General features: G+C 34.4%; 1 long non-coding RNA gene across 1 annotated transcript in view; it reads left to right on the top strand.

Annotated features, from left to right (window-relative positions):
* Positions 1-23,580, top strand: part of LOC140845923 (uncharacterized) — a 70,002-nt gene that overhangs the window by 15,976 nt on the left and 30,446 nt on the right. Inside the window, exon 2 of the long non-coding RNA XR_012124839.1 lies at positions 15,162-15,250. This is a non-coding gene — a long non-coding RNA (uncharacterized lncRNA). The remainder of the gene's footprint in view (positions 1-15,161; positions 15,251-23,580) is intronic.

Below are 23,580 nucleotides of genomic sequence, written 5' to 3'. Positions count from 1 at the left end.
AATGTAAAAATAATAATATTTTTGTTATTTTTTAGTTGCTCTAAAAATAACAGAATCTATAAACTACAATGTATTTTGTGTTCTTACTATACAACAAGTGAAAATAGAAAATAAGGACTTTGGAATAGATGAGACAGAGAAATTGAGGATATAATGTTGCAGGAAATCTTTTACCACAAGTGAAATTATATAATGTTATTTGATGGTAATCTGATTTAGAATATATGCATATTTTTAATCTGAGGGAAACCATTAAAACATTTTTTGAGTACTACAAATATAATTCAATAGAGGAAATGAAATATTTTCATTTAAAAATATTCACTGAACACAAGGAAAAGATGAAAAGAAGGGGTGAAAATGTAGATTGAAAAAAATTAGAAATAGCAAGACAGTAAATTTTAATCAAATCTTAATAATCACATTGAATACCAATGATCTCAACACAACAGTTAATTGTTATGATATTGGAATAAAAAAAGACTCAACAATATACTATGTATAAGAAAATGACTTTAAACACAAATATATTGATGGATTACTAGGAAAAGGAGGGAGAAAGAAATCACATGTAAACACTAACCAAAGAAAGAGTAGCTGAATCAATATCACAAAAAAAAAAAAAACAGATTGAAAGAATATAATCATGGGTAGAGAAGAACATTACCTAACAGTAAAGAAGGTAGCTTTCTTAGAAAGATGAAAGATAACTAGGATAAAAGAGATCCTTCTTAACCTAATAAACAACAGCTATGTAACACCATACTGACATAAAAAAAAACTAGGTGCTTTCCTGTATGACTGAGAATAAGGCGAAGATACTCGCTCTGGTTACTCCTAGCATAGTTCTGGAAGTCCTAGCTAGTTCAACAAGATAAATTAAGAACACACATATATATAATGGGGAAGAGAAATGAAAGTATCTCTATTCACAGATGGCATAATAGTTTATGTAGGAAATTCTAAAAATGTTATGTAAAAATTTTCCTAGATTTAGTAAATGAGTTTATCAAGATTGCGGGATGTAGTCAATATACAAAATCAATGTATTTCTATATGTTATCAATGAATACTTGCATTCAAATCTTAAAAAGCAATACCATTTACAATAGCACCAAAAAATTAAATATTTAATTGCAAATCTAATTTTCTCTTCTGTTTTTTATTTTCTTTTTTTCTGGAGAATATAAATCCTGTTTGATTAACTGTATTTCTGTAGCTTAGTGTAACATCTTGTTTAATAGTGTATATAAGTGACCCTGTAAATGTGTTTAGGTGTTAATATTAAAAATACAAACTTATATGACAGTATGTTTTAAGGGTATTGTGGATTTTATGACAGTTTTACATGGTGGCAACTGAAAACCACTGACCAATAGAAAAAGCATTTCAAAAAACTCAGGCTGCAAGTCGTCAGTTTTGTTCTCTTTGCAAAATAAACATTCATATTTATTTTGTCAGACTTGTTTTTTTCCCGTGGACAAAGCAAAAACATCATGGCACTATTTAGGTGATGGTTACAAAGGACTACTATTTAAGATCTGCTGAAAAAATAAAATAAAAGACATCTAAGTAGGCAGAGTTCAATTCTTGTAAGAGTGTTCCATTTGACCAGTATCGGTTGTCGGCCTTTTATTGTCTCTCTTTTCACATAGTTCTTCTTAATGTTGTCAAGTTGAAAACACTGCCTTTCTCTGGCATTCAGGTTAGACTTCCATTGAGAACGATGAAAAGGCTGATATCTTTAGCTAAAAGAGGAAATAAAGGAAAATGTTAGCAACAGGTCAAAAATGTTAATTACATTTCCTCTACATGGTAGAAATAAAAGAAGACAGATAAAGATAGATATAAATACCAGAGAACAGTTATCCAAACTCTCCTGTGCATATGAATAGACATATTGTAGAGGTATTAAGCAATAAGGAATTTAAGGTGAGAGGGTAACAAGTATAGATTTCCCAAATGGAAATAGGATAATAAAAGAAGTGGACTTAGCATAAAATGCTACTTTAAGGATTTGATTTGAATACTGAGAATTCTCAAGTTCACAGGAAAATAGATCCAGATGATAGACATAGAAATCAGTAATGAAGCAAAAGGAACAGATAAGATAGGAAGAGCAACAGAGGGAGAACTGTATAAAAGTAAATAGAGTGAGGAAAAAATAAAATAGGGACTCATGGAGAAAATGTGGGGGAATAAAAGGAGAAAGTCAAAGTAAAGAGAGTTAGCATTACGAAATGTAGATGAAAGTAATCAACCTACATAAATAATCTCATCAAACAAAATGTTAATGAAACTATGACATGTCTTTGGGAAAATGTTATTTTTCAATGTCACTCTGCATTTTATTTAGGAAAGGATTATTATAATTCATAACTATCTTAAATAAATCTGTGAATAAAAATATAAGAATGCTAAGAAAGAAGAGTACATATGAACAGTGATGAAATTCAAATATAATACTACATCCTGAGTATCCAAGTAAAACATTTTTCCATGATGAAATAAATTGACATGAACTTCAACAAAAAGGATCTCTTGCTCATGACCACTAAACACATATTAGAAGCAACAGCAGAAACAACATTTTCCCTTCCCTTCCGTTCTTCCTCAAAGTGAGGCAGAGACCCATCTAATTTAGGGGAAGGCAATAATTAGTTAAAGATGTGATTTTTCCCTTGCCTTAGACTTTCTTTTCCCCTTCCCAGTTCAGAAGAGGGTGGGGTGGACATACTCAAGTATTGTGGCATCTGAAAACTATGTAATTTGAGGGATCCTTTTGAGAAACAGAACACAAACTTAAGAATAAAATATTAGGTATAATAAAACATTTTAGAATTAGAAAAGTATAATTCTTGCAAAATTGTAAAAGCTAATGAATACCACAATAAAAAACACTAAAGCAATATAATAATTTTATCAATTGAATGTCTGACATGACTTTGTCATATACCCCCACACATAAATAAAATTTGGACCTACATCCCTTAAATGATATCACATGATAATGATTTTATAAAGGGAAAATACAAACCTGATCTACTTTCTTCTTCTAGCATTGTAGATCACAGTTTATTTTTATTTATAAATGTTCAGAAAAATTTCTTTCAGTATTGTCACACTGTATTGATAACATAAATACTAAAGCTATTGTCAAACAGAAAAAATGCTATAAATTTCTATAAAATTTATTTTTATGGGAGCTATTTTAGACATCCTAATGTTTTTGTGATATTGCTCTAGGTTGGTGCCCTCAAACTCCAAACATTCTGGTAAGTTATGTTTCATATGATCCCTGTTTTGGCCCAGGTGCTCTAAGAAGCAGATGCCAAGACAGGATAAATGTGCAAGAAAGTTATTATGGAAATACTTGTGAGGAAAAAAATAGGGTTAGTGTCAGACAATTATGCAAGTCAGTCCCAACTGGAGAAGAAAGGAAGATGGGATAGGAGCCTCTTAGATTGCATGGTAGTTGCAGAGAAATTTCCACAAGGCTGTCCAGGGAATCACAAAGCCAAAGCTGCTTGTCGGAATGGTTCTGCGTCTTCTACAAATGTCTTGATATCCCTGTCACAGTCATTGGCTGGGAGCAGTCTGGGGAAAGTGAGCCTCCAGCTCAAATGATGGTGTGGAATTCAAAGTGTAACCGCCGGACGCTTCAGTCAATCACACCTTCTGCAACTAGAAATCTAAGGGGCACATCCTCATGGCTACCACAGTACTCATCAAAAAATGGAACACAGATGCTTGTTTTGTTTCAATTGGTCTTTATGTTCTCCCTCCACCCCCATCCTCTCTCAGTCTCTCTCTCTCTTTTTCTGAAACAAAAGCACTTCTATGTTTATTATGCATCAATAGGAGCCAAATCATGGGAAATTAAAATATTCCCCAAAGCAGATTCTACACTAGGAGAAGTAGCAACTCAGCTGCACGTGTGAAGGAGAATGCAAAACACGTGCATAAGTATATGCATCTCACCCAAATAAATGTAAACTCAAATTTTGTCGGCAGTTTCCCCCAAATGTTCAAGGCCAATTCAACTTCACCCATGGGAAGGAAATTGTGAGGAAGGAAATTCACAGTGGAAAGAGATAATGGATTGAGATGACAATGCCTTACTTTTGTAAATTTTACAAAAACATATGACTATATGAACACTTTTTAAGGGCCATTCACAGGGTCTTGGAAGGAAGCCCTGAACATTAGGAAGCTTGATGATTAAGTTACATTAGATTTATACTTAATCTATCCCTTGAGTATGTTAAGTGTCCAACTAAATTCTCTTTTAAATTTAACTTAAAATATAAGAACCAAAGTTACCTGGAAAATTGCAAGACAGTCATAAGTTCATTTCCACTGAGAAAATGACTTGAGATTCTACATTATCTAGCCCCTTGTTAAAGGAAAAGAACAGAATATGATGTAACAGTGAGAGAAGGGTTGAAAGAATGAAAGGACAAGTAAAACAGTTAATGTGATTACTTGGTGAGTGAGTAAACATATGAAAGATTGTAGTTGTGCATGTATGTGTGTGTATTTATGTACAGTGGAATCTGTAGTCATTTAAAACTCCTGCAATATGCAGTATGTCTCTCTTAGAGACAGACAGAGACATAGGGGGGCTGGCTCTGCAAGGCATCTTCTAACCCCAGGAATTACAAGATAAAGGAGGACAAGGCTTGTGACACAAAATCAGGAGCTCTCATTTCTATTTGATGTTTACATTGATGAAATTTAAAACTCAAAAACAAATACTGGTGTTTAAGGAAAGATCTAACAAAATAAGGCATCTTTTAAAAAGATGTAAAACAGCTGTAAAACATATATAGGCCTCTGCATTTTTATTCAGTATCACTAAAAAAATTGCCTGATGTATTTGTACATCTTGACAGATTCTGATTTGTCATCCTAATATATGCTAAACATTACACTAGTTATTATTTATAAGTAATAATAATGCGTGTTAGCGTAACTTCCTTTCTGAAAATATCATAAGATGGAATCACTAAAGCAAATTAAATTTAATAACCTGTGTAGATATTTATTTATATAACCTAAGGCTTCTATTCCCATGAGGTAGCCTTAATCCACAAAAGCTGAATAAACCAAAGAGAAGAAAAGCTGAATGAGATGATAAGATCTATGCTGTACCCAGTGCTATTACTTCTTTATTTAGTTTATTGAAAAATCATATTTAAAACCATCTTCAGTGTACTCAAAATCATAGTGGAAGAACATTTGTCTAGGGGACAAAGGATGAATGGAATGATATATTACTTCATCAGGCTCAGCAAATGCCATTTTGATGGATTAACATATCCATTCAATATATTAAATAATCAAAACTAAAGCATTAAACCACAGAATTACCAATATGTAGTAGATATTTGATAAAGAATATTGACCAAAAATTTTGAGTTTCACTCTGGTTAAGTTTCATTTATTTGGATATGTAATTATTTCAGGGTCTTCCAGAGCAATTAAATGCCTTGATCTAACTATAATGATAAAAGATTAAGAGAATTTCCACTTGATTTTACAATGTAAAAGTTGTGGCAATAGATAAATAGGTAGAAAGACAGGGTTAAATGTTTATTTAGATGCAGATAAAGATTCAGGCACATACATACATATAAACATACATAGAAATTGTAAGTAGATTTTGGATTTCCTTAAATAATTAATGTCAGACAATTTCCATTTTCCATTTTCCATTCATAAAGTTCAATTACATAAAGTATTTATTTATGCCAGATACTTACAAATGGAAGCAAGATCCATTCTCTTATTCTAAGATAGAATGGCCTTAAAACATAATAAGCCTTCATCAGCATAAATATAACTGTTGAGAAGTAGATGATGTTTCCTCTTGGACTCAGAATTTTTTCTTCTTAGGCATCTTATTACATGAGATGTAATAGGACTTAAGGTTGTAACTCAAAACAGCTGAACAAGCACGGAAGTTCCACATACATTGCATTGTAATCAGCATTCTTAAGAGTGTCACTCCCAGCTCTTTTTCATTATACACACACACACACACACACACATACACACACACACAAACACACACACACACACACACACCCTACATCTCCTCTAGAATTATTCCCCCTAAGTCATTTCATCAGATGTAGGAGATTGCATATTTTTCATCCAACTATTTTGTCTTACAAATAGAAAGGGGAGGAAAATTGGAATTACCAGAAAATACAGTACTTTTTTCTGAAAGATCATTCTGTCCAGTACAGATGTAAACATTTTCTTTGTAATTTTACACTGCTATGTATTTACTTTCTGAACAGTGAATGCTTTTATGGTACATGCTTACTTTTTCAGTGTAAATGGAGAAGAGATGGAACAATATTCTGTAAAGAATATTTCCAAAACAGACTAAAAGTAGCTTTACCTTTCACGAGCTGAACCAAAGTTATAGAAGCACAAGACACCTTCAATACATATCTTCTACACAGAGAATTACTCAGTTCTATCACTTTGGAAAGAAAGGCTTGGGAGAGTAATGTGTAGAACAAAGAACAAAGTGTCCTGGTCAAACTGAAAGAAATGTCTACATAATAAAATTAATTGCTCTGAATGATTTCAGGTCAAACATTAAACTGTTCCAATAGATGGAAGACTACTTTGAAAATCTTTCAAGTGGGAAAACTCTGTGTATCTTAGTTTCACCTATGTATTGACTATAACACACACAAAGAGAAATACAAGAAGAGCTTACCAGTATCTTAATATCTAAAGCAAAACATTTTGTAAATCTTAATCTTTCAGCTTAAAGTAAATGTTTTTTTGGTAAGCATACCTGGTAGATGGTAGCTGTTCTTTCTGTTTTAATATCTTCACAATATACACTAAAATAATAAAGAAGGAGACAGAGTATTAGATGGCTATAGTGACACATCATTATTAGAGTAACTAAATTCTCTTAGAAGTGAAAGAGATATATACAAATGTAGTTGTGTGTATGGAGAACCTACAAATTATAATAATAGCATAAGTCAAAATTAAATTTGAATTTTACATATAGATTCATACACAGAATTAAATCTGATTGTGTATGGTCTTTAGAAGAGTAAGTGGGACATAGACAGCATTCAATAAATGTTAGCTATTATTGTTATGATTGTCTCAGGTTTGAAATATTTTTTTTCATATTCAATTTATTTTGAAAGATAATTACTTTGTGGAATAAATCATTCCATGTTTCTAAACCTATAACAATTTATTCACTTAAGCCAAAATATATCATTTGCATAACATTCATATATTTATTCATTCCTTCTTTGCTATTTTCTTCATTCACTCAGATTGTTATTGATCACTTACTTCATGAAAGACATTTTTTCGTAGGTTGTAAAGATACTAAATAAGTATAACTTTTCAACCTTACATCAAGTGATTTATAGTTAGAATGTGAAAATACAAAAAGAACAACAAAAAAATTGTTAGGATATTATACAATTTATTAACAATGGTTTACTTGATAAAAATTTTCCTCGTAATAGTAAAAAACATATTCCTTTTTGTTATGGGAAATGCTCATCTTCAAATTCCCCATCATTCTCTCTTTCCCAAGCACACGTCCATATAAATTAAATAGATATGAAAAAAGAAATGATTTCTCACTAGGTAGCACCATATGTTAGGTGATCTACATGACCGTGTTAATTGTTTCCATTTGGATAAATAATCCCCAGGATTGTGTTTCTCTTTCTTCCAATATATTATGGAATTGATTCCAAATACAGCATCTTATCAAATTAATCAGCACAAACTTAGATCAGCTTGGCAAATATTTTCTGTTCTGGAAGCAAAACAGAAATAAGAATATAGTTGGCAACCATCATTCACTGAATTATCAACTTTCTATTACTGAACAGTTTCTAACAATATCTTTTTCTCAATTACCTGGTTATTTTCATCACTTAAACCTACACAAGTACTAAAGCAGTCTCTTAATTATGAAATACATGTATGGCAGTGTTCTTTGTTTAAAAACTGATAATTGAACTTCTTGTATTAATCATTACATATACAATTATACCACAAGATCAATAGAACTTAATGAACTCTGCCCAGTTGGTGAAATAGCTATAAATTATTCACATCTGAAAATGAACTGTATTAAGTTAATCAAGCTCTTAGAATCATTTTCTAAAATAAGTTATAAGACAGAGACAATATATCTATTAAAAAATGAATGATCTCTATAAGAAGATCTGGCACTTACATGTATTAAGGCCATTAGTTCAAATGGGAAGTTTTCAAATGTGTTTTCTTTAATGTTTTAGTTAAAATCTTTCACATAAATATGTATTATTATTTCTATTAAATATCTTATGAGATGGGTGGAGCCAACATGGTGGTGTCAGTAGGACAGTGGGAATCACCTCCCAAAAACATACATATTTTTGAAAATAGAACAAATACAACTAATCCTAAAAGAGAGACCAGAAGACACAGGACAACAGCCAGACTACATCCACACGTGAGAGAGCCCAGTGCCTGGTGAAAGGAGTAAGATACAACCCCCGGCCCAGCGGGATCCGAGGCCCTTCACCCCAGTTCCCAGAGGAGGGAGATGGAGCCCAGGACTGCTAAACACCCAGTCCCAGGCACCCACACCAGAGCGCAAACACAGTGTATGCATGGAGGGCTGGAAACTAGGGAAACAGGGCAGCAAGACCTCTAAGCAGGTTCCAAAGCTGATGCCCCTGTGACAAAGAAAAGCAAGTGCCTTTTGAAAGTCTTAAAGGAATAGGGACATAACAGCTGGACGGAAACAACAAAGGTCACAGCCCAGTGGCTGGAAATTACAGGGAAAACCAGGCGCACTAACCACCTGGGCAACAGCTCTGAGACCCCTCATGGAGGTAAACAGCCAAACAACCCCAATATCCATTACCCCTCCAGGTGCTGTGAAAGCAGAGAAGCAGTCTAAAGCAGACCACGCCCTCAGAAAGGGACTTTTCTCCATATCGGCCGGGCAAGACACAAAGACCCAGTCTACACGCAATTATCCAACACAAGCCACTAGGGGTCACAGTTGGCCCAGTAAAGAAAGGCCAGTAACAAGTGAAAAGTTTGGCCCTCCCAGACAACAGTCAATAGCACCTGTCAACATGAAAAGGCAAAAAATATGATCCAGACAAGACTAACCCAGACAGCTTTGGCATCTGCTACATCTTCCCCTGAGAAGGAACCTGGGGAGATAAATTTAACCAGTCTTCCTGAAAAAGAATTCAAAACAAAAGTCATCACCATGCTGATGGACTTGCACAGAAATATGCAAGAACTAAGGAAGGAGAATACAGAAATAAAACAAGCTCTGGAAGGACTTCAAAACAGAATGGATGAGATGCAAGAGACCATTAATGGACTAGAAATCAGAGAACAGGAATGCAGAGAAGCTGATGCAGAGAGAGATAAAAGGATCTCCAGGAATGAAAGTATTCTAAGAGAGCTGAGTGACCAATCAAAACGGAACAATATCCACATTATAGGGGTACCAGAAGAAGAGAGAGAGAAAGGGATAGAAAGTGTCTTTGAAGAAATAATTGCCATAAACTTCCCTAAATTAGGGGAAGAAATGGCCTCTCAGACCACAGAGGTGGTACACAGAACTCCCATGACAAGGGATCCAAGGAGGGCAACACCAAGACACATAATAATTAAAATGGCAAAGATCAAAGACAAGGACAAAGTATTAAAGGAGGCCAGAGAGAAAAAAAAGGTTACCTACAAAGAAAAACCCATCAGGCTATCATCAGACTTCTCACCAGAAGCCCTAAAGGCCAGAAGAGAATGGCATGATATACTTAATGCAATGAAACAGAAGGGCCTCGAACCAAGACTACTGTATCCAGCACGAATATCATTTAAATATAAAGGAGGGATTAAACAATTCCCAGACAAGCAAAAGTTGAGGGAATTTGCCTCCCACAAACCACCTCTACAGGGCATCCTACAGGGACTTCTCTAGATGGGAGCACTCCTAAAAAGAGCACAGAAAAAAACACCCAACATATGAAGAAGGGAGGAGGAGGAATAAGAAGGGAGAGAAATAGAGAATCATCATACTGCGTTTATAATAGCTCAACAAGCGAGTTAAGTTAGACAGTAAGATAATAAAGAAGCTAACCCTGAACCTTTGGTAACCACAAACTGAAAGCCTGCAATGGCAATAAGTTCATACCTCTCAATAATCACCCTAAATGTAAATTGACTAAATGCACCAATCAAAAGACACAGAGTAATAGAATGAATAAAAAAGCAAGACCCATCCATATTTTGCTTACAAGAGATTCACCTCAAACCCAAAGACATGCACAGACTTAAAGTCAAGGGATGGGAACAGATATTTCATGCAAACAACAGAGAGAATAAAGCAGGTGCTGCAATTCTGGTATAAGACAAAACAGACTTCAAAATAAAGAAAGTAACAAAAGACAAAGAAGGACATTACATAATGATAAAGGACTCAGGCCAACAAGAGGATATAACCATTATAAATATATATGCACCCAATACAGGGGCACCAATATACCTGAAACAAACACTAACAGAACTAAAGGAGGAAATAGAATGCAATGCATTCATTCTAGGAGACTTCAACACACCACTTACTCCAAAGGACAGATCCACCAGACAGAAAATAAGTAAGGATACAGAGGCACTGAACAACACACTAGAACAGATGGACCTAATAGACATCTACAGAACTCTACATCCAAAAGCAACAGGATACACATTCTTCTCAAGTGCACATGGAACATTCTCCAGAATAGATCACATACTAGGCCACAAAAAGAGCCTTAGTAAATTCCAAAAGATTGAAATCCTACCAACCAACTTTTAAGATTACAAAGGCATAAAACTAGAAATAAACTGTACAAAGAAAGCAAAAAGGCTCACAAACACATGGAGGCTTAACAACACGCTCCTAAATAATCAATGGATCAATGACCAAATCAAAATGGAGATCCAGCAATATATGGAAACAAACGACAACAACAACACTAAGCCCCAACTACTGTGGGACACAGCAAAAGCAGTCTTAAGAGGAAAGTATATAGCAATCGAGGCATATTTAATAAAGGAAGAACAATCCCAAATAAATGGTCTAGTGTCACAATTATTGAAATTGGAAAAAGAAGAACAAATGAGGCCTAAGGTAAGCAGAAGGAGGGACATAATAAAGATCAGATAAGAAATAAATAAAATTGAGAAGAATAAAACAATAGCAAAAATCAATGAAACTAAGAGCTGGTTCTTTGAGAAAATAAACAAAATAGATAAGCCTCTAGCCAGATGTATTAAGAGGAAAAGAGAGTCAACACAAATCAACAGTATCAGAAATGAGAAAGGAAAAATCACGATGGACCCCACAGAAATACAGAGACTTATTAAAGATTACTATGAAAACCTCTATGCTAACAAACTGGGAAACCTAGGAGAAATGTACAGCTTCCTAGAAAAATACAACCTTCCAAGACTGACCCAGAAAGAAACAGAAAATCTAAACAGACCAAATACCAGCAACGAAATTGAAGCGGTAATCAAAAAACTACCAAAGAACAAAATCCCCGGGCCAGATGGATTCACCTCGGAATTTTATCAGACATACAGAGAAGACATAATACCCATTCTCCTTAAAGTTTTCCAAAAAATAGAAGAGGAGAGGATACTCCCAAACTCATTCTATGAAGCTAATATCACCCTAATACCAAAACCAGGCAAAGACCCCACCAAAAAAGAAAACTACAGACCAATATCCCTGATGAATGTACATGCAAAAATACTCAACAAAATATTAGCAAACCAAATTCAAAAATACATCAAAAGGATTGTACAACATGACCAAGTGGGATTCATCCCAGGGATGCAAGGATGGTACAACATTCAAAAGTCCATCAACATTATCCACCACATCAACAAAAAGTAAGATATGATCATCTCCATAGATGCTGAAAAAGCATTTGACAAAGTTCAACATCCATTCATGATAAAAACTCTCAGCAAAATGGGAATAGAGGGCAAGTACCTCAACATAATAAAGACTATATATGATAAACCTACAGCCAACATGATATTGAACAGCGAGAAGCTGAGAGCTTTTCCTCTGAGATCGGGAACTAGATGGGGATGCCCACTCTCCCCACTGTTATTTAACATAGTACTGGAGGTCCTAGCCACAGCAATCAGACAAAACAAAGAAATACAAGGAATCCAGATTGATAAAGAAGAAGTTAAACTGTCACTATTTGCAGATGACATGATACTATACATAAAAAACACTAAAGACTCCACCCCAAAACTACTAGAACTGATATTGGAATACAGCAAAGTTGCAGGATACAAAATCAACACACAGAAATCTGTAGCTTTCCTATACACTAACAATGAACCAACAGAAAGAGAAATCAGGAAAACAACTCCATTCACAATTGCATCAAAAAAAAAATACCTAGGAATAAACCTAACCAAAGAAGTGAAAGACTTATACTCTGAAAACTACAAGTCACTCTTAAGAGAAATTAAAGGGGACACTAACAGATGGAAACTCATCCCATGCTCGTGGCTAGAAAGAATTAATATCGTCAAAATGGCCATCTTGCCCAAAGCAATATACAGATTTGATGCAATCCCTATGAAACTACCAGCAACATACTTCAATGAACTGAAACAAATCATTCAAAAATTCATATGGAAACACCAAAGACCCCAAATAGCCAAAGCGATCCTGAGAAAGAAGAATAAAGTAGGGGGGATCTCACTCCCCAACTTCAAGCTCTACTATAAAGCCATAGTAATCAAGACAATTTGGTACTGGCACAAGAACAGAGCCACAGACCAATGGAACAGACTAGAGAATCCAGACATTAACCCAGACATATATGGTCAATTAATATTTGATAAAGGAGCCATGTACATACAATGGCAAAATGACAGTCTCTTCAACAGATGGAGCTGGCAAAACTGGACAGCTACATGTAGGAGAATGAAACTGCACCATTGCCTAACCCCATATACAAAAGTAAACTCAAAATGGATAAAAGACCTGAATGTAAGTCATGAAAGCATTAAACTCTTGGAAAAAAGTATAGGCAAAAACCTCTTAGACATAAACATGAGTGTCCTCTTCTTGAACATATCTCCCTGGGCAAGGAAAACAAGAGCCAAAATGAACAAGTGGGACTGTATTAAGATGAAAAGCTTCTGTACAGCAAAAGACACCATTAATAGAACAAAAAGGTACCCTATAGTATGGGAGAATATATTTAAAAATGACAAATCTGATAAAGGCTTGATGTCCAGAATATATAAAGAGCTCACACACTTCAAGAAACAAAAAACAAATAACCCAATTAAAAAATGGGCAGAGAAACTGAACAGATAGTTCTCTAAAAAAGAAATACAATAGCCAACAGACACATGAAAAGATGCTCCACTTCGCTTATTATCAAAGAAATGCAAATTAAAACTACAATGTGGTATCACCTCACACCAGTAAGGATGGCTGCCATCCAAAAGACAAACAACAACAAATGTTGGTGAGACTGTGGAGAAAGGGGAACCCTCCTACACTGCTGGTGGGAATGTATTATTGTGGAAAGCAGTATGGAAGTTCCTCAAAAAGCTCAAAATAGACTTACCATTTGACCCAGGAATTCCACTCCTAGGAATTTACCCTAAGAATTCTGCAATCAAGTTTGAAAAAGACAGATGCACCCCTATGTTTATCACAGCACTATTTACAATAGCCAAGAATTGGAAGCAACCTAAATGTCCATCGATAGATAAATGGATAAAGAAGATGTGGTACATATACACAATGGAATACTACTCAGCCATAAGAAAAGGGCAAATCCTACCATTTGCAGCAACATGGATGGAGCTGGAGGGTATTATGGTCAGTGAAATAAGCCAAGCGGAGAAAGAGAAATACCAAATGATTTCACTCATCTGTGGATTATAAGAATAAGAGAAAAACTGAAGGAACAAAACAGCAGCAGAATCACAGAACTCAAGAATGGACTAACAGGTACCAAAGGGAAAGGGACTGGGAAGGATGGGTGGGTAGGGAGGTATAAGGGGAGGAAGAAGAAGGAGTGTATTAAGATTAGGATACATGGGGGGGCTGGGAGAAAGGGGAGAGCTGTACAACACAGAGAGACAAGTAGTGATTCTACAATACTTTGCTATGCTGATGGACAGTGACTGTAAAGGGTTTTATAGGGAGGACCTGGTATAGGGGAGAGCCTAGTAAACATAATATTCATCATGTAAGTGTAGATTAATGATAACAAAAAAAAAGCAGTTCCTGTGTGGTGACCTCCAATGAGTTCTACACAATAGTATAAAGGGCATATAAAAGTGTAGGCAAAGGGTTTGTTTGTGTTTATACAGAGGATCATAGCCTAATTTGGGTACCCCAAAAATGAACTAAGATATGATATGAAAAAGAACTTCCAACATCAGCACTCTCTGGAAGACTCATGCCAGAAGATGATCATCAAAAAACCCCAACAAAGATCCACACACTGCTACAGGTGTAGATGCACACATCCCACCGGTTCCTGGACTTGCCATGGGAAAGAAGAAGGAGATATCTAAGCTGGCCTGTGCATACAGTAAAACAACAAATTTGACTGGATCTACACTGTTGGAACTCAACCAAGAATTAGGAGAAGTGCAAATTGTAGTGCTCCAAAATCTTACAACTACAGACTATTTACTGTTAAAAGAACATATGGGATGTGAACAGTCCCCAGGAATGGGTTGTTTTAATTTGTCTGATTTCTCTCAGACTGTTCAAGTTCACTTGGACAATATCCACCATATCATAGATAAGTTTTCACAAATATCTAAGGTGCCTAACTGGTTTTCTTGGTTTCACTGGAGATGGCTGGTAATTATAGGTATGCTTTGGATATGTAACTGTACTCCTATTATGTTAATGTGTGTGTACAGTTTAATTAGTAGTTTAAAACCTATACATGCTGAAGTTACTCTACAGAAGATATGTCAAAGAAATAATCAATCTTCCCATGTTTTCTTCCACCTGCTACTTCTATAGCTTTTCTTCTTCCTTCCCAATTACAACCCCTAAATAGAATTCATGCCTCATATCGAATTTACAGGTGTAGTGTGGTGTGGATTATAAGAATAAGAGAAAAACTGAAGGAACAAAACAGCAGCAGAATCACAGAACTCAAGAATGGACTAACAGGTACCAAAGGGAAAGGGACTGGGGAGGATGGGTGGGTAGGGAGGGATAAGGGGGGGGAAGAAGAAGGAGTGTATTAAGATTAGGATGCATGTGGGGGGCTGTGTATCACAATTCTTCCAAGTGGTAAAGATTCCTCAAGACAAATGCTGGGCATAGAAGCCACAGGGCATAAATATGCAAAGAAGTAAAAAACTAACCTTTTCAAACAATAAGGCTTCTCTCTCACTTACCAACTTTACATTTCCCTGTATGGCCCCGAAAGATGACTGGTTATCCAGAGACGGGCAAGATTCCTCAAGGGAGGAACAACCTAAGACAGGCACACTCACAGGGGGGCCATCGGGTGAGAAATTGGGGATCAACAGAGGTGAGGCTTAGAACCTCTCCCCCCCTTTACTGAGAGAAATCTTCTGCATCTGTGGATGTTTTATTGCCTTTGTCTAGCTTGGATTAACACATAGTCTACAGGCACACACCTGATCATCTACATTTGCTCTCTTACAACACTAAACTATGTTTTCTACCTTTATCTTGCATCTACCTACCACTTCAGCATTTTATTAAAAATAATAATAAAGAGAGAAATGTGGTATCCACATATAAATCAAGTATAATAATCAAATGAATATTCATATATGAACTGACTGTTTATAGTTCATAATGCATGATAAAAACTGAAAGTTTCTGTGATGACTGCCCTTGTACTGTTCACCATGTAACTTATTCACTATGTAAGAATTTGTTCTCCATGTAAGAACTTGTTCGTTATGCTTCAGAAGATTGGAGACTGATGAAAATTAGGCTTGGGCTGGATTAAGGATTGTGCATTGAGCATTGGCTCCCCTATACAGAATTTTATTGTTGTTAACAACCATTTGATCAATAAATAGGAGAGATGCCCTCACACACACACAAAAAAAAGTACACACTTCCAATTGTAAAATAAATAAGTAACCGGGATGTAATGTATAGTATAAGGAATGTAGTCAAAATATTGTAACAACTTGGTATGGTGATAGCTGGTACCTAGAATTATCATGTACATAAATGTTGAATCACTGTGTTGTACACCTGAAACTAATGTAATACTGTGTGTCAACTACTCTTCAATGTAAAATAATTATCTTAAAAAAAAGACCTACTATTTAGCTATAATAATCAAGACAGTTTGGTATTGACAGAAGGCTAGACACGTAGTTCAGTGGAACGTAATTGCGAACCTAGGCATAGACCCATACAAGTAAGGCCAACTGATTTTTGATAAAGGCATAAAAAAAATTCAGTGGAAGAAGGGTAGCCTGCTCAGTACATGGACCAGAGCAATTGGACATCAAATTCCCACTATAAATCCCTACAAGGACTAAACCGATAACAGGAGTTAAAGAGAGAATGCAGAATGGTGGTGGTCTGCAATTTATGCAACCACTCTTGTCAAGCTTTAGAGCACTCCATGTAAGGCAAGGTGTCAGTGAATGAGAAACCAGCTATGTCCCATGCAGACTGCAATGTGGACATCAGAGATTGTTGGGGATACTTTGGTGAGTGGGACTAGATGGTGGAGATACATGTCCAATGGAAACATGAGAGCTACGCAGACAAACAGGCCCAGAAGCCTAATCCTCGGACCCAGGGCCGATAAAAAAAAAAAAGAAAAAAAAAATATATCTTATGAAATGTATTATTTATATTCTACTATCACAATTTTTAAAGTGAACTTGTAGAAGGTGAGAATTTTTTTTTTCAAATTTATATCCTTTATGCCTATAAAAAATCCAGAAAACATTAAAATTTATTGATAAAAAAATCCAGAAAACATTAAAATTTATTGAAAGAATGAGTTAGTTAAAAATTATTTCAGAAACTGTTAATTATACCCTCCAATATAATGTTTCAATTTTTCAATCTCTTTGCTATAAAACTCCTAGATCTGTCTTCAGATTCATTATTAATTATTAGTTATATTTTAGCTAGTTATCCTTCAGTTAGGGCTATACTATGTAGTTCTTCTACTTAATCTGCCCATTACATTTTAATTTTTTAGGAAACATTTTTTAGTAAATTCTTTTTAGAATAGATTTCAACTTATGGAAAAGTTGCAAGAATAGTAGAGTTTCCGTATATTTCCAGTTATTAACATCTTACTTTAGTATGGTGTGTTTTCACACATGAACCAATGTTGGTATATTATTATTAACAAAAGCCCCATTACTTTACTCAGATTTCCTTTATTTTTACTAATATTTTTTCTGTTATAGGAACCCATCAAGGATACCATATTACATTAAATTGTCATGTTTTCTGTAGCTCCTCTTGGCTGTGTAAGTTTGTCCATTCCATTATTTTTTCCTGAATGTTTGGTTTTCTTTGGTTTAATTGATATATAGTCTTACATTAGTTTCAAGTATACAACACAGTGGTTCGACAGTTACCTATATTACTAAATCCTCCCCCCCCACTAGTGCAGCTACTGTCTGTCATCACAGGAAGATGTTACCAGATCATTTGCTGTATTCTCGGTGCCGTACTACTATCCCATGGCTTATCCTTCACTTCTTCAAATATTATGTGATATTTTAAAAAGATGTCTGCTCCCTGTGTGCCATATTAAAAGATGACCTAAACTCCAATCCAGACCCAAACTTCAGACTTCAAAAATTTAATGTTATTAAGTATGGAGATTGGATAATGACTGATATACAATATTACCAGTATGAAAATGCTGATTTCACATCATATTACCATTTCATCAATCACATTTTAACTAGATTATAAAATTAATTTGATCACATTCTATTCATGTAAATGTGGGAATTTCATAAATGATTCTATGAAATATTCAGAACTTTGGAATCTGAATATCCTATCATACATTAATATTTTATGAGTTTGATTACCTATATTCAGGAGAACATAGACTCCTAAACAAACAATCATATTTTAAGTTCACATTTTTGGAATAGTTGTGATTTTAGGTTCAGTCGTTTTCAAAGATTTAATCCAATTACTTGTGGGAAAAAGATAGTTTTGAAAAACAATTTTGATTCAATAATGCTTTTATTTTCTTCTACAGAAAATTCGGAAAGATATTACTAAATCAGCCTTATTCTTTACCACAAAACAAAGATAGTTCTAAGAAACATTGTATATTATTATGAAAAAATAATTGTATTGTGATGAATTTTACTATATAGGTAATTTATACCTCCTCATTACAAAATAAAATTGAAGATACTTTTAGATCCAGTTTCTTTTGGAAAAAATCACTACCATCATTTCTAGAAAATGTGAAATTTCTTGTTGAAGATGACTATTAATAATTTAATATGGATTTAATCAAGATCTTAATTATAATTGAAGAAGTTACTTATAAAATTATATTAAGAGTATTATTTCCCCAGTCCTGATTTTACATTTCTACATAAAACTTTAAAACCTCTTTCTTTTTCTATTAAAATTCAAACAAAATATGTGAATTTTGTATAGAAATATATAGCAAATCCATTTCTACTTCCTGAGAAAAATCACCAAAATCATCCATTTGAATAGACCAAGGTAAATATTTAGACTGACTTCAAGGGGGTTTATGTTTCTACAAAAGAAAAATTTTTAAAGTGTAATCTTGAATTAACCAAAATGATTGAAAAAGAAAGTGTTTTGAAAACAAAAGGTAATAGTGACATGATTTATTTCTTCTTTTCCTGTGAGTCTCTTCAAATCTTTTCCTCAATAGAAATTACATACCTTTCTCAAAGCTGCTCTTGGACACATTTTAATTTATGTTCTTCACTTTCACATAGCATACAATTAACTATTTTCTCCATATTCATTTTTCAACCTAAAATTTTTCTTTACATTGTTTTCCTTGATTTTATATTCTTTTTATTTTTAATTACTCACACGCATTAAATAACCTTTATATACTCTCAAATATGTTTGTAGACCTGTAAGCCCTGATAATATAATGAACATAAACGAATGATCTATTTCCTTATGAATTAAAAATAGCTCTGATTACCATTTAAAATGAAGATCACTATTTATTACTAATGTATTGCTGGTACAATGCATAAATGAATTACATTTTGGAAACATACATTTCTTCCTTAACTGATCATTTATTTCATCATTCAGAGTCATTTCAATATTATCAAAGAATCACAGAACATGACATTTTGGTACATGCAGATGCGTCATGAAGTGCTGTCAGCATCACCTGGCCATGATGGCCAATCACACAGGCTGGGTTCCATCACCCACAGATCATAGAGCCCCACACGAAATCCAAAGCCAAGATCAGTCAGCATCCTTTCTTCCAAACTGTGGCCTCTCCTTGTGCTTTTTCATCTTCTGTACAGTGTGAGAGTGAAGCAGAGCTGGTGTGGAGATTTAGTATGACACCAGCTTCTGCAAATCTGCTTTGATCATTTTTCTAATTAGACCAAAATTCTCAAGGGTGCTAGCTGTTTGCAGTAAGTCTAGTGCTAAATATTCACATAAACTAGGCTCCCTGTGACTCATACTTGTAACTCTCTCACCACAGTTCCTCTCCTTTACTATCTTCTCACATGCCATTCAGTTATTTTCTACTGCAGAATATTGGCCTTCAACAGCCTAACTGATTTCAGTGGCATTCAGAGCCAAAGCTAAGGAAAGTCCCCATCATTTTATTTCTTTGATGTATTGCTTTTCTTTCCTTATGTCTCTTACATGTAAATTTTTCCTGGACTTTTTCTTTTCTATCTAGATGTCTAATATGCATTGTTACAGCAAAAGCATAATTATATCCCTAAAGTAAAAATCTGCAATGACAGTACAGATATACATGCAATAACAGTTTTTTGTTTCCTGCTTAGGTTCACTTTTTTCCACACCTTATTTTCCACTCTCCTAGTAAAATTTTTGCCTTAGTCTCAGCAAACACTGTGATACTCAAATTATTTGATAAAATGAATGTTAGAGAAAAAACATATTTAGCTGTAATATCTGATTACATCCTTCAAACTCTTCCCTCATAGTGGTTTTCACACTGGAATCAGCTATAACACGCACGAAGGATGCCAGGAGTAAATGTGTAGGTCTGTATATCAGTCTAATTCTTTCACTCTTCTATTCCTGGTGATAGCCCCACTTTCAGTGTCCTTTACTCCACCTCTAAAATATTCAGTGTAGGAAACACTGTGTTCTTCAGAGCTCCTCTTGGGTAGGGGAAGTCTTCAGAAATGCTTACATAACTAAAAGAAAGAGATGTTTTCTGTGACTCACAGTAACAACTTCAGAAATTAAAGTTTCAGCTAAGGGAAAGTGATCCATAGCTTAGCACTTGCCTCTAATCCTTCCACTTAAGTGTCTAAATCTAAATTGAAATCTCCAAATGGGTGCAAATTGGTATAGCTGCTCTCTTCTTTGGAGAACTTTCCCTTCCATTTGCTTAATTATGATTATTCCTGTGGCATTCAGAGAGGATGGATTTTTCACCAATTACTCAACCAAACGCAGGTCGAGTTTGGGAGCTGGGCCAAAATTTTTTCATATGTAGAACTTCCAGACTTCTCTACCCTCTCATTTTGAGAAGCAAAATTATTCAAGCAAAATTATCCTGGTTAATGGAACAAGCAGCTCATTATCCAGACATCATCCTTTTTCTCAAAACCACCCAAGTACATCTTGGACTAATCAAATTGAGCTTCTCATCATACCAAGAAAATTGGCTACTTATCATTTTGGTTTCACTAAATATCAGGGTTCTGCTTACAAGTATATTTTACTTACAACTCAACAGTATCCCTTCTTTGCTAGATAGATTCTTTGAAATGTGTGACCATTGAAATACTGTTGTGAGTCACTATTCCAAGCAATATGCATGCCTACATATATACATAATACACACAAACACACATACACATAAATTGATTCAAATTTCCTTTATTTAAAAAAATTTAATTGCAACTTTTGTATTGTTTTTGCAATTGTTTTGCAACTTCTTTTTAATACAAAGTCAAAATTGTAACCAAAAGTTTCTGCCATTCACTAAACCTCAATTTAAGATTTTTCAATTGATTTCACAAACTCACTCCAACATCAATCACAGATATTAATCCATTTGACAATTTGAGGTCATGGATAATAACCTGACACTATGTCATGGTGTCAGATATTATCAAGTAAGGGTCAAAATAGCAGATATTTTCTGTCCATCTCCTTTGCTTTGATTCAAATGCATGTTAGTCCTGTAATATCTCAGTGTGCATATAAAACAACATGTAAAATACATCTCTCCAACTCTTGGCTTACACTTTTTCTGATTCTGCTTAGTGATTGTTGGCTAACAGGAGTTATTCCATCATTTATTCCCTTGCCTACTACAGAGTATGGATGCAGTTTCAGGATATTTTCAATGCAGAGAAGAAGAATTTAATTTTAATAATTCAATGTTTACTAACTTCAGGATAGACTCTAGTTCTTTTAGAATTTTAATTTCTATAAATGTTTTACATAAACGTTACTCTTTATAGTTCTGCTTTGTTTACTATTTCCCAAAGAATATAGGAGTTTGACCTTTCTGACAGCTTCAAAATACACATTTCAAGCTTTATTTCTGATATATCCAATCTTGATCAGCTTGTTATTTCCTAACAGTATTGAGGTAAGAGTTGGGCATCTTCATCTGAAGTAATAGAAATCAATTCTAAGTTTTTCAAAAAAAGAAAAGAATAAAAGTATAGAGGTGTACATAATGTAAGGGAAAGAAACAGTGCAGCCAAGGTGGATATTCTGGTAGTGACAGAAATTAATGAAAAATAAAAACCCAAGAATGACTTGTTTTTTATTTCTTGCTTACACTTTTTATTGTATTTATTACTTTTTTTCTCTTGCTGTAAATCAATCTCTCCAGTGTCAATGCATGTTGAAAAGTGGTTGTGAACATCTTACAAATTTACCTCTCTTCCATTCAAGAAATCAGCTGGTCTGAAGCTAAACATTGTAGAATACAATTTCCAAGCAGAGAATACTAATTAGCACAGCCTACATCCTAGACCTGGTAGGCTAGTTATCTTGAGGTTAACATTACACTATGCTACCTAGCCTTCCAAGATCTATTTCTGTACTGTGTACCCCTGCCAACATGGAGACATCTATAGAAAAGGTGGACATAAAAACGATCTGGCTAGACCACCCACTAGCTATGTACTGCAACTGAGTAGCTTCAATATTTAAGTAGCTTCAATAACTCTATTTCTTACTTTTGGGTATTTTTTCAAATAACCAGCCCAGTTCTTATTCTACCCCACCACTCATCTATAGCTTGGCAGCCATGATCAGCATGAGCCCCTGGTCCACTGATAAGCCCAACAGTTAGATGGTTAGATGGATATTTCACCAGAAATCAGAACATCCATAGATAGGCAACCTGGGTCTGTTTCCTTTGAAACTCAAGCAAAATACCCAAAGCCTTCATTCTAAAATACTCTGCAATCCAGATATTTTTCTGCCATATAATTATTAGTTTTGAAAAAGATTTTAAGCAGAAGTCAAATGCTAAAAATATTTATGAAAACAACTGCTCCAGTAGTTTATTCCAAGAAAATTAAACTATAAAGAATAGAATTCTAAAGCATCTTGTTCTTGCTAAAGAGTTTATGTGTAGGTTTAGGTAAAATTGTGGGCCATGGAACTGGACTTTCTAAATTCAAATCTAGTCCAACATACATTAACTTTGTAAATGTGAGGAATTGGCACAATTTGTGCCTTAATTACCACACCTGGAAAATTGAGATGACAATAAAACCCTACAGGATTTTGGTGAACATTAAAATATTTAATAGAGGTAAAAAGAAGTGAATGGTGTTGGGATATGGAAAATAATAAATATGAGTACTTCCATATATTATATGATGAGCCACAAATACATATAACTACCACCCATCATTTACTTAATTTTCATTTCCACATATGTGACCTTATGCCATTTCAAGATAAACCTCAAAACTGAACATAGTTTCTTTGTTTCACCCCTCCAAACAAGCTGTTTTCCTCAGTGGTTATCAACACTGTCAGTACATTTCAAACATCAGAGTCATAATTGCCTCCTCCTTTTTCCTCCACCATTAAGTCAGATGAATTCCCTGACGGTCACAGTGATCTCAAACAGTGCATGGCACATTTTAGGTGATCAAGAAATGTTTACTGAACGCATTGAGAAAAAAATTAAAATATAAATTCCTCATCGTATCTTAAGTCCAGATTTCTTACATAAATCTCAAAATTTAAACTGAAACATCTTAAAATTTTTAAATTTAAAACAGATTAGATACAGAGAAAAAGTGGACCCC

Source organism: Manis javanica, chromosome 14 (genome assembly GCF_040802235.1).
Source record: "Manis javanica isolate MJ-LG chromosome 14, MJ_LKY, whole genome shotgun sequence".
In the NCBI taxonomy this organism is placed as follows: Eukaryota; Metazoa; Chordata; class Mammalia; order Pholidota; family Manidae; genus Manis; species Manis javanica.
This window is presented reverse-complemented; position numbering and strand designations above follow the sequence as displayed.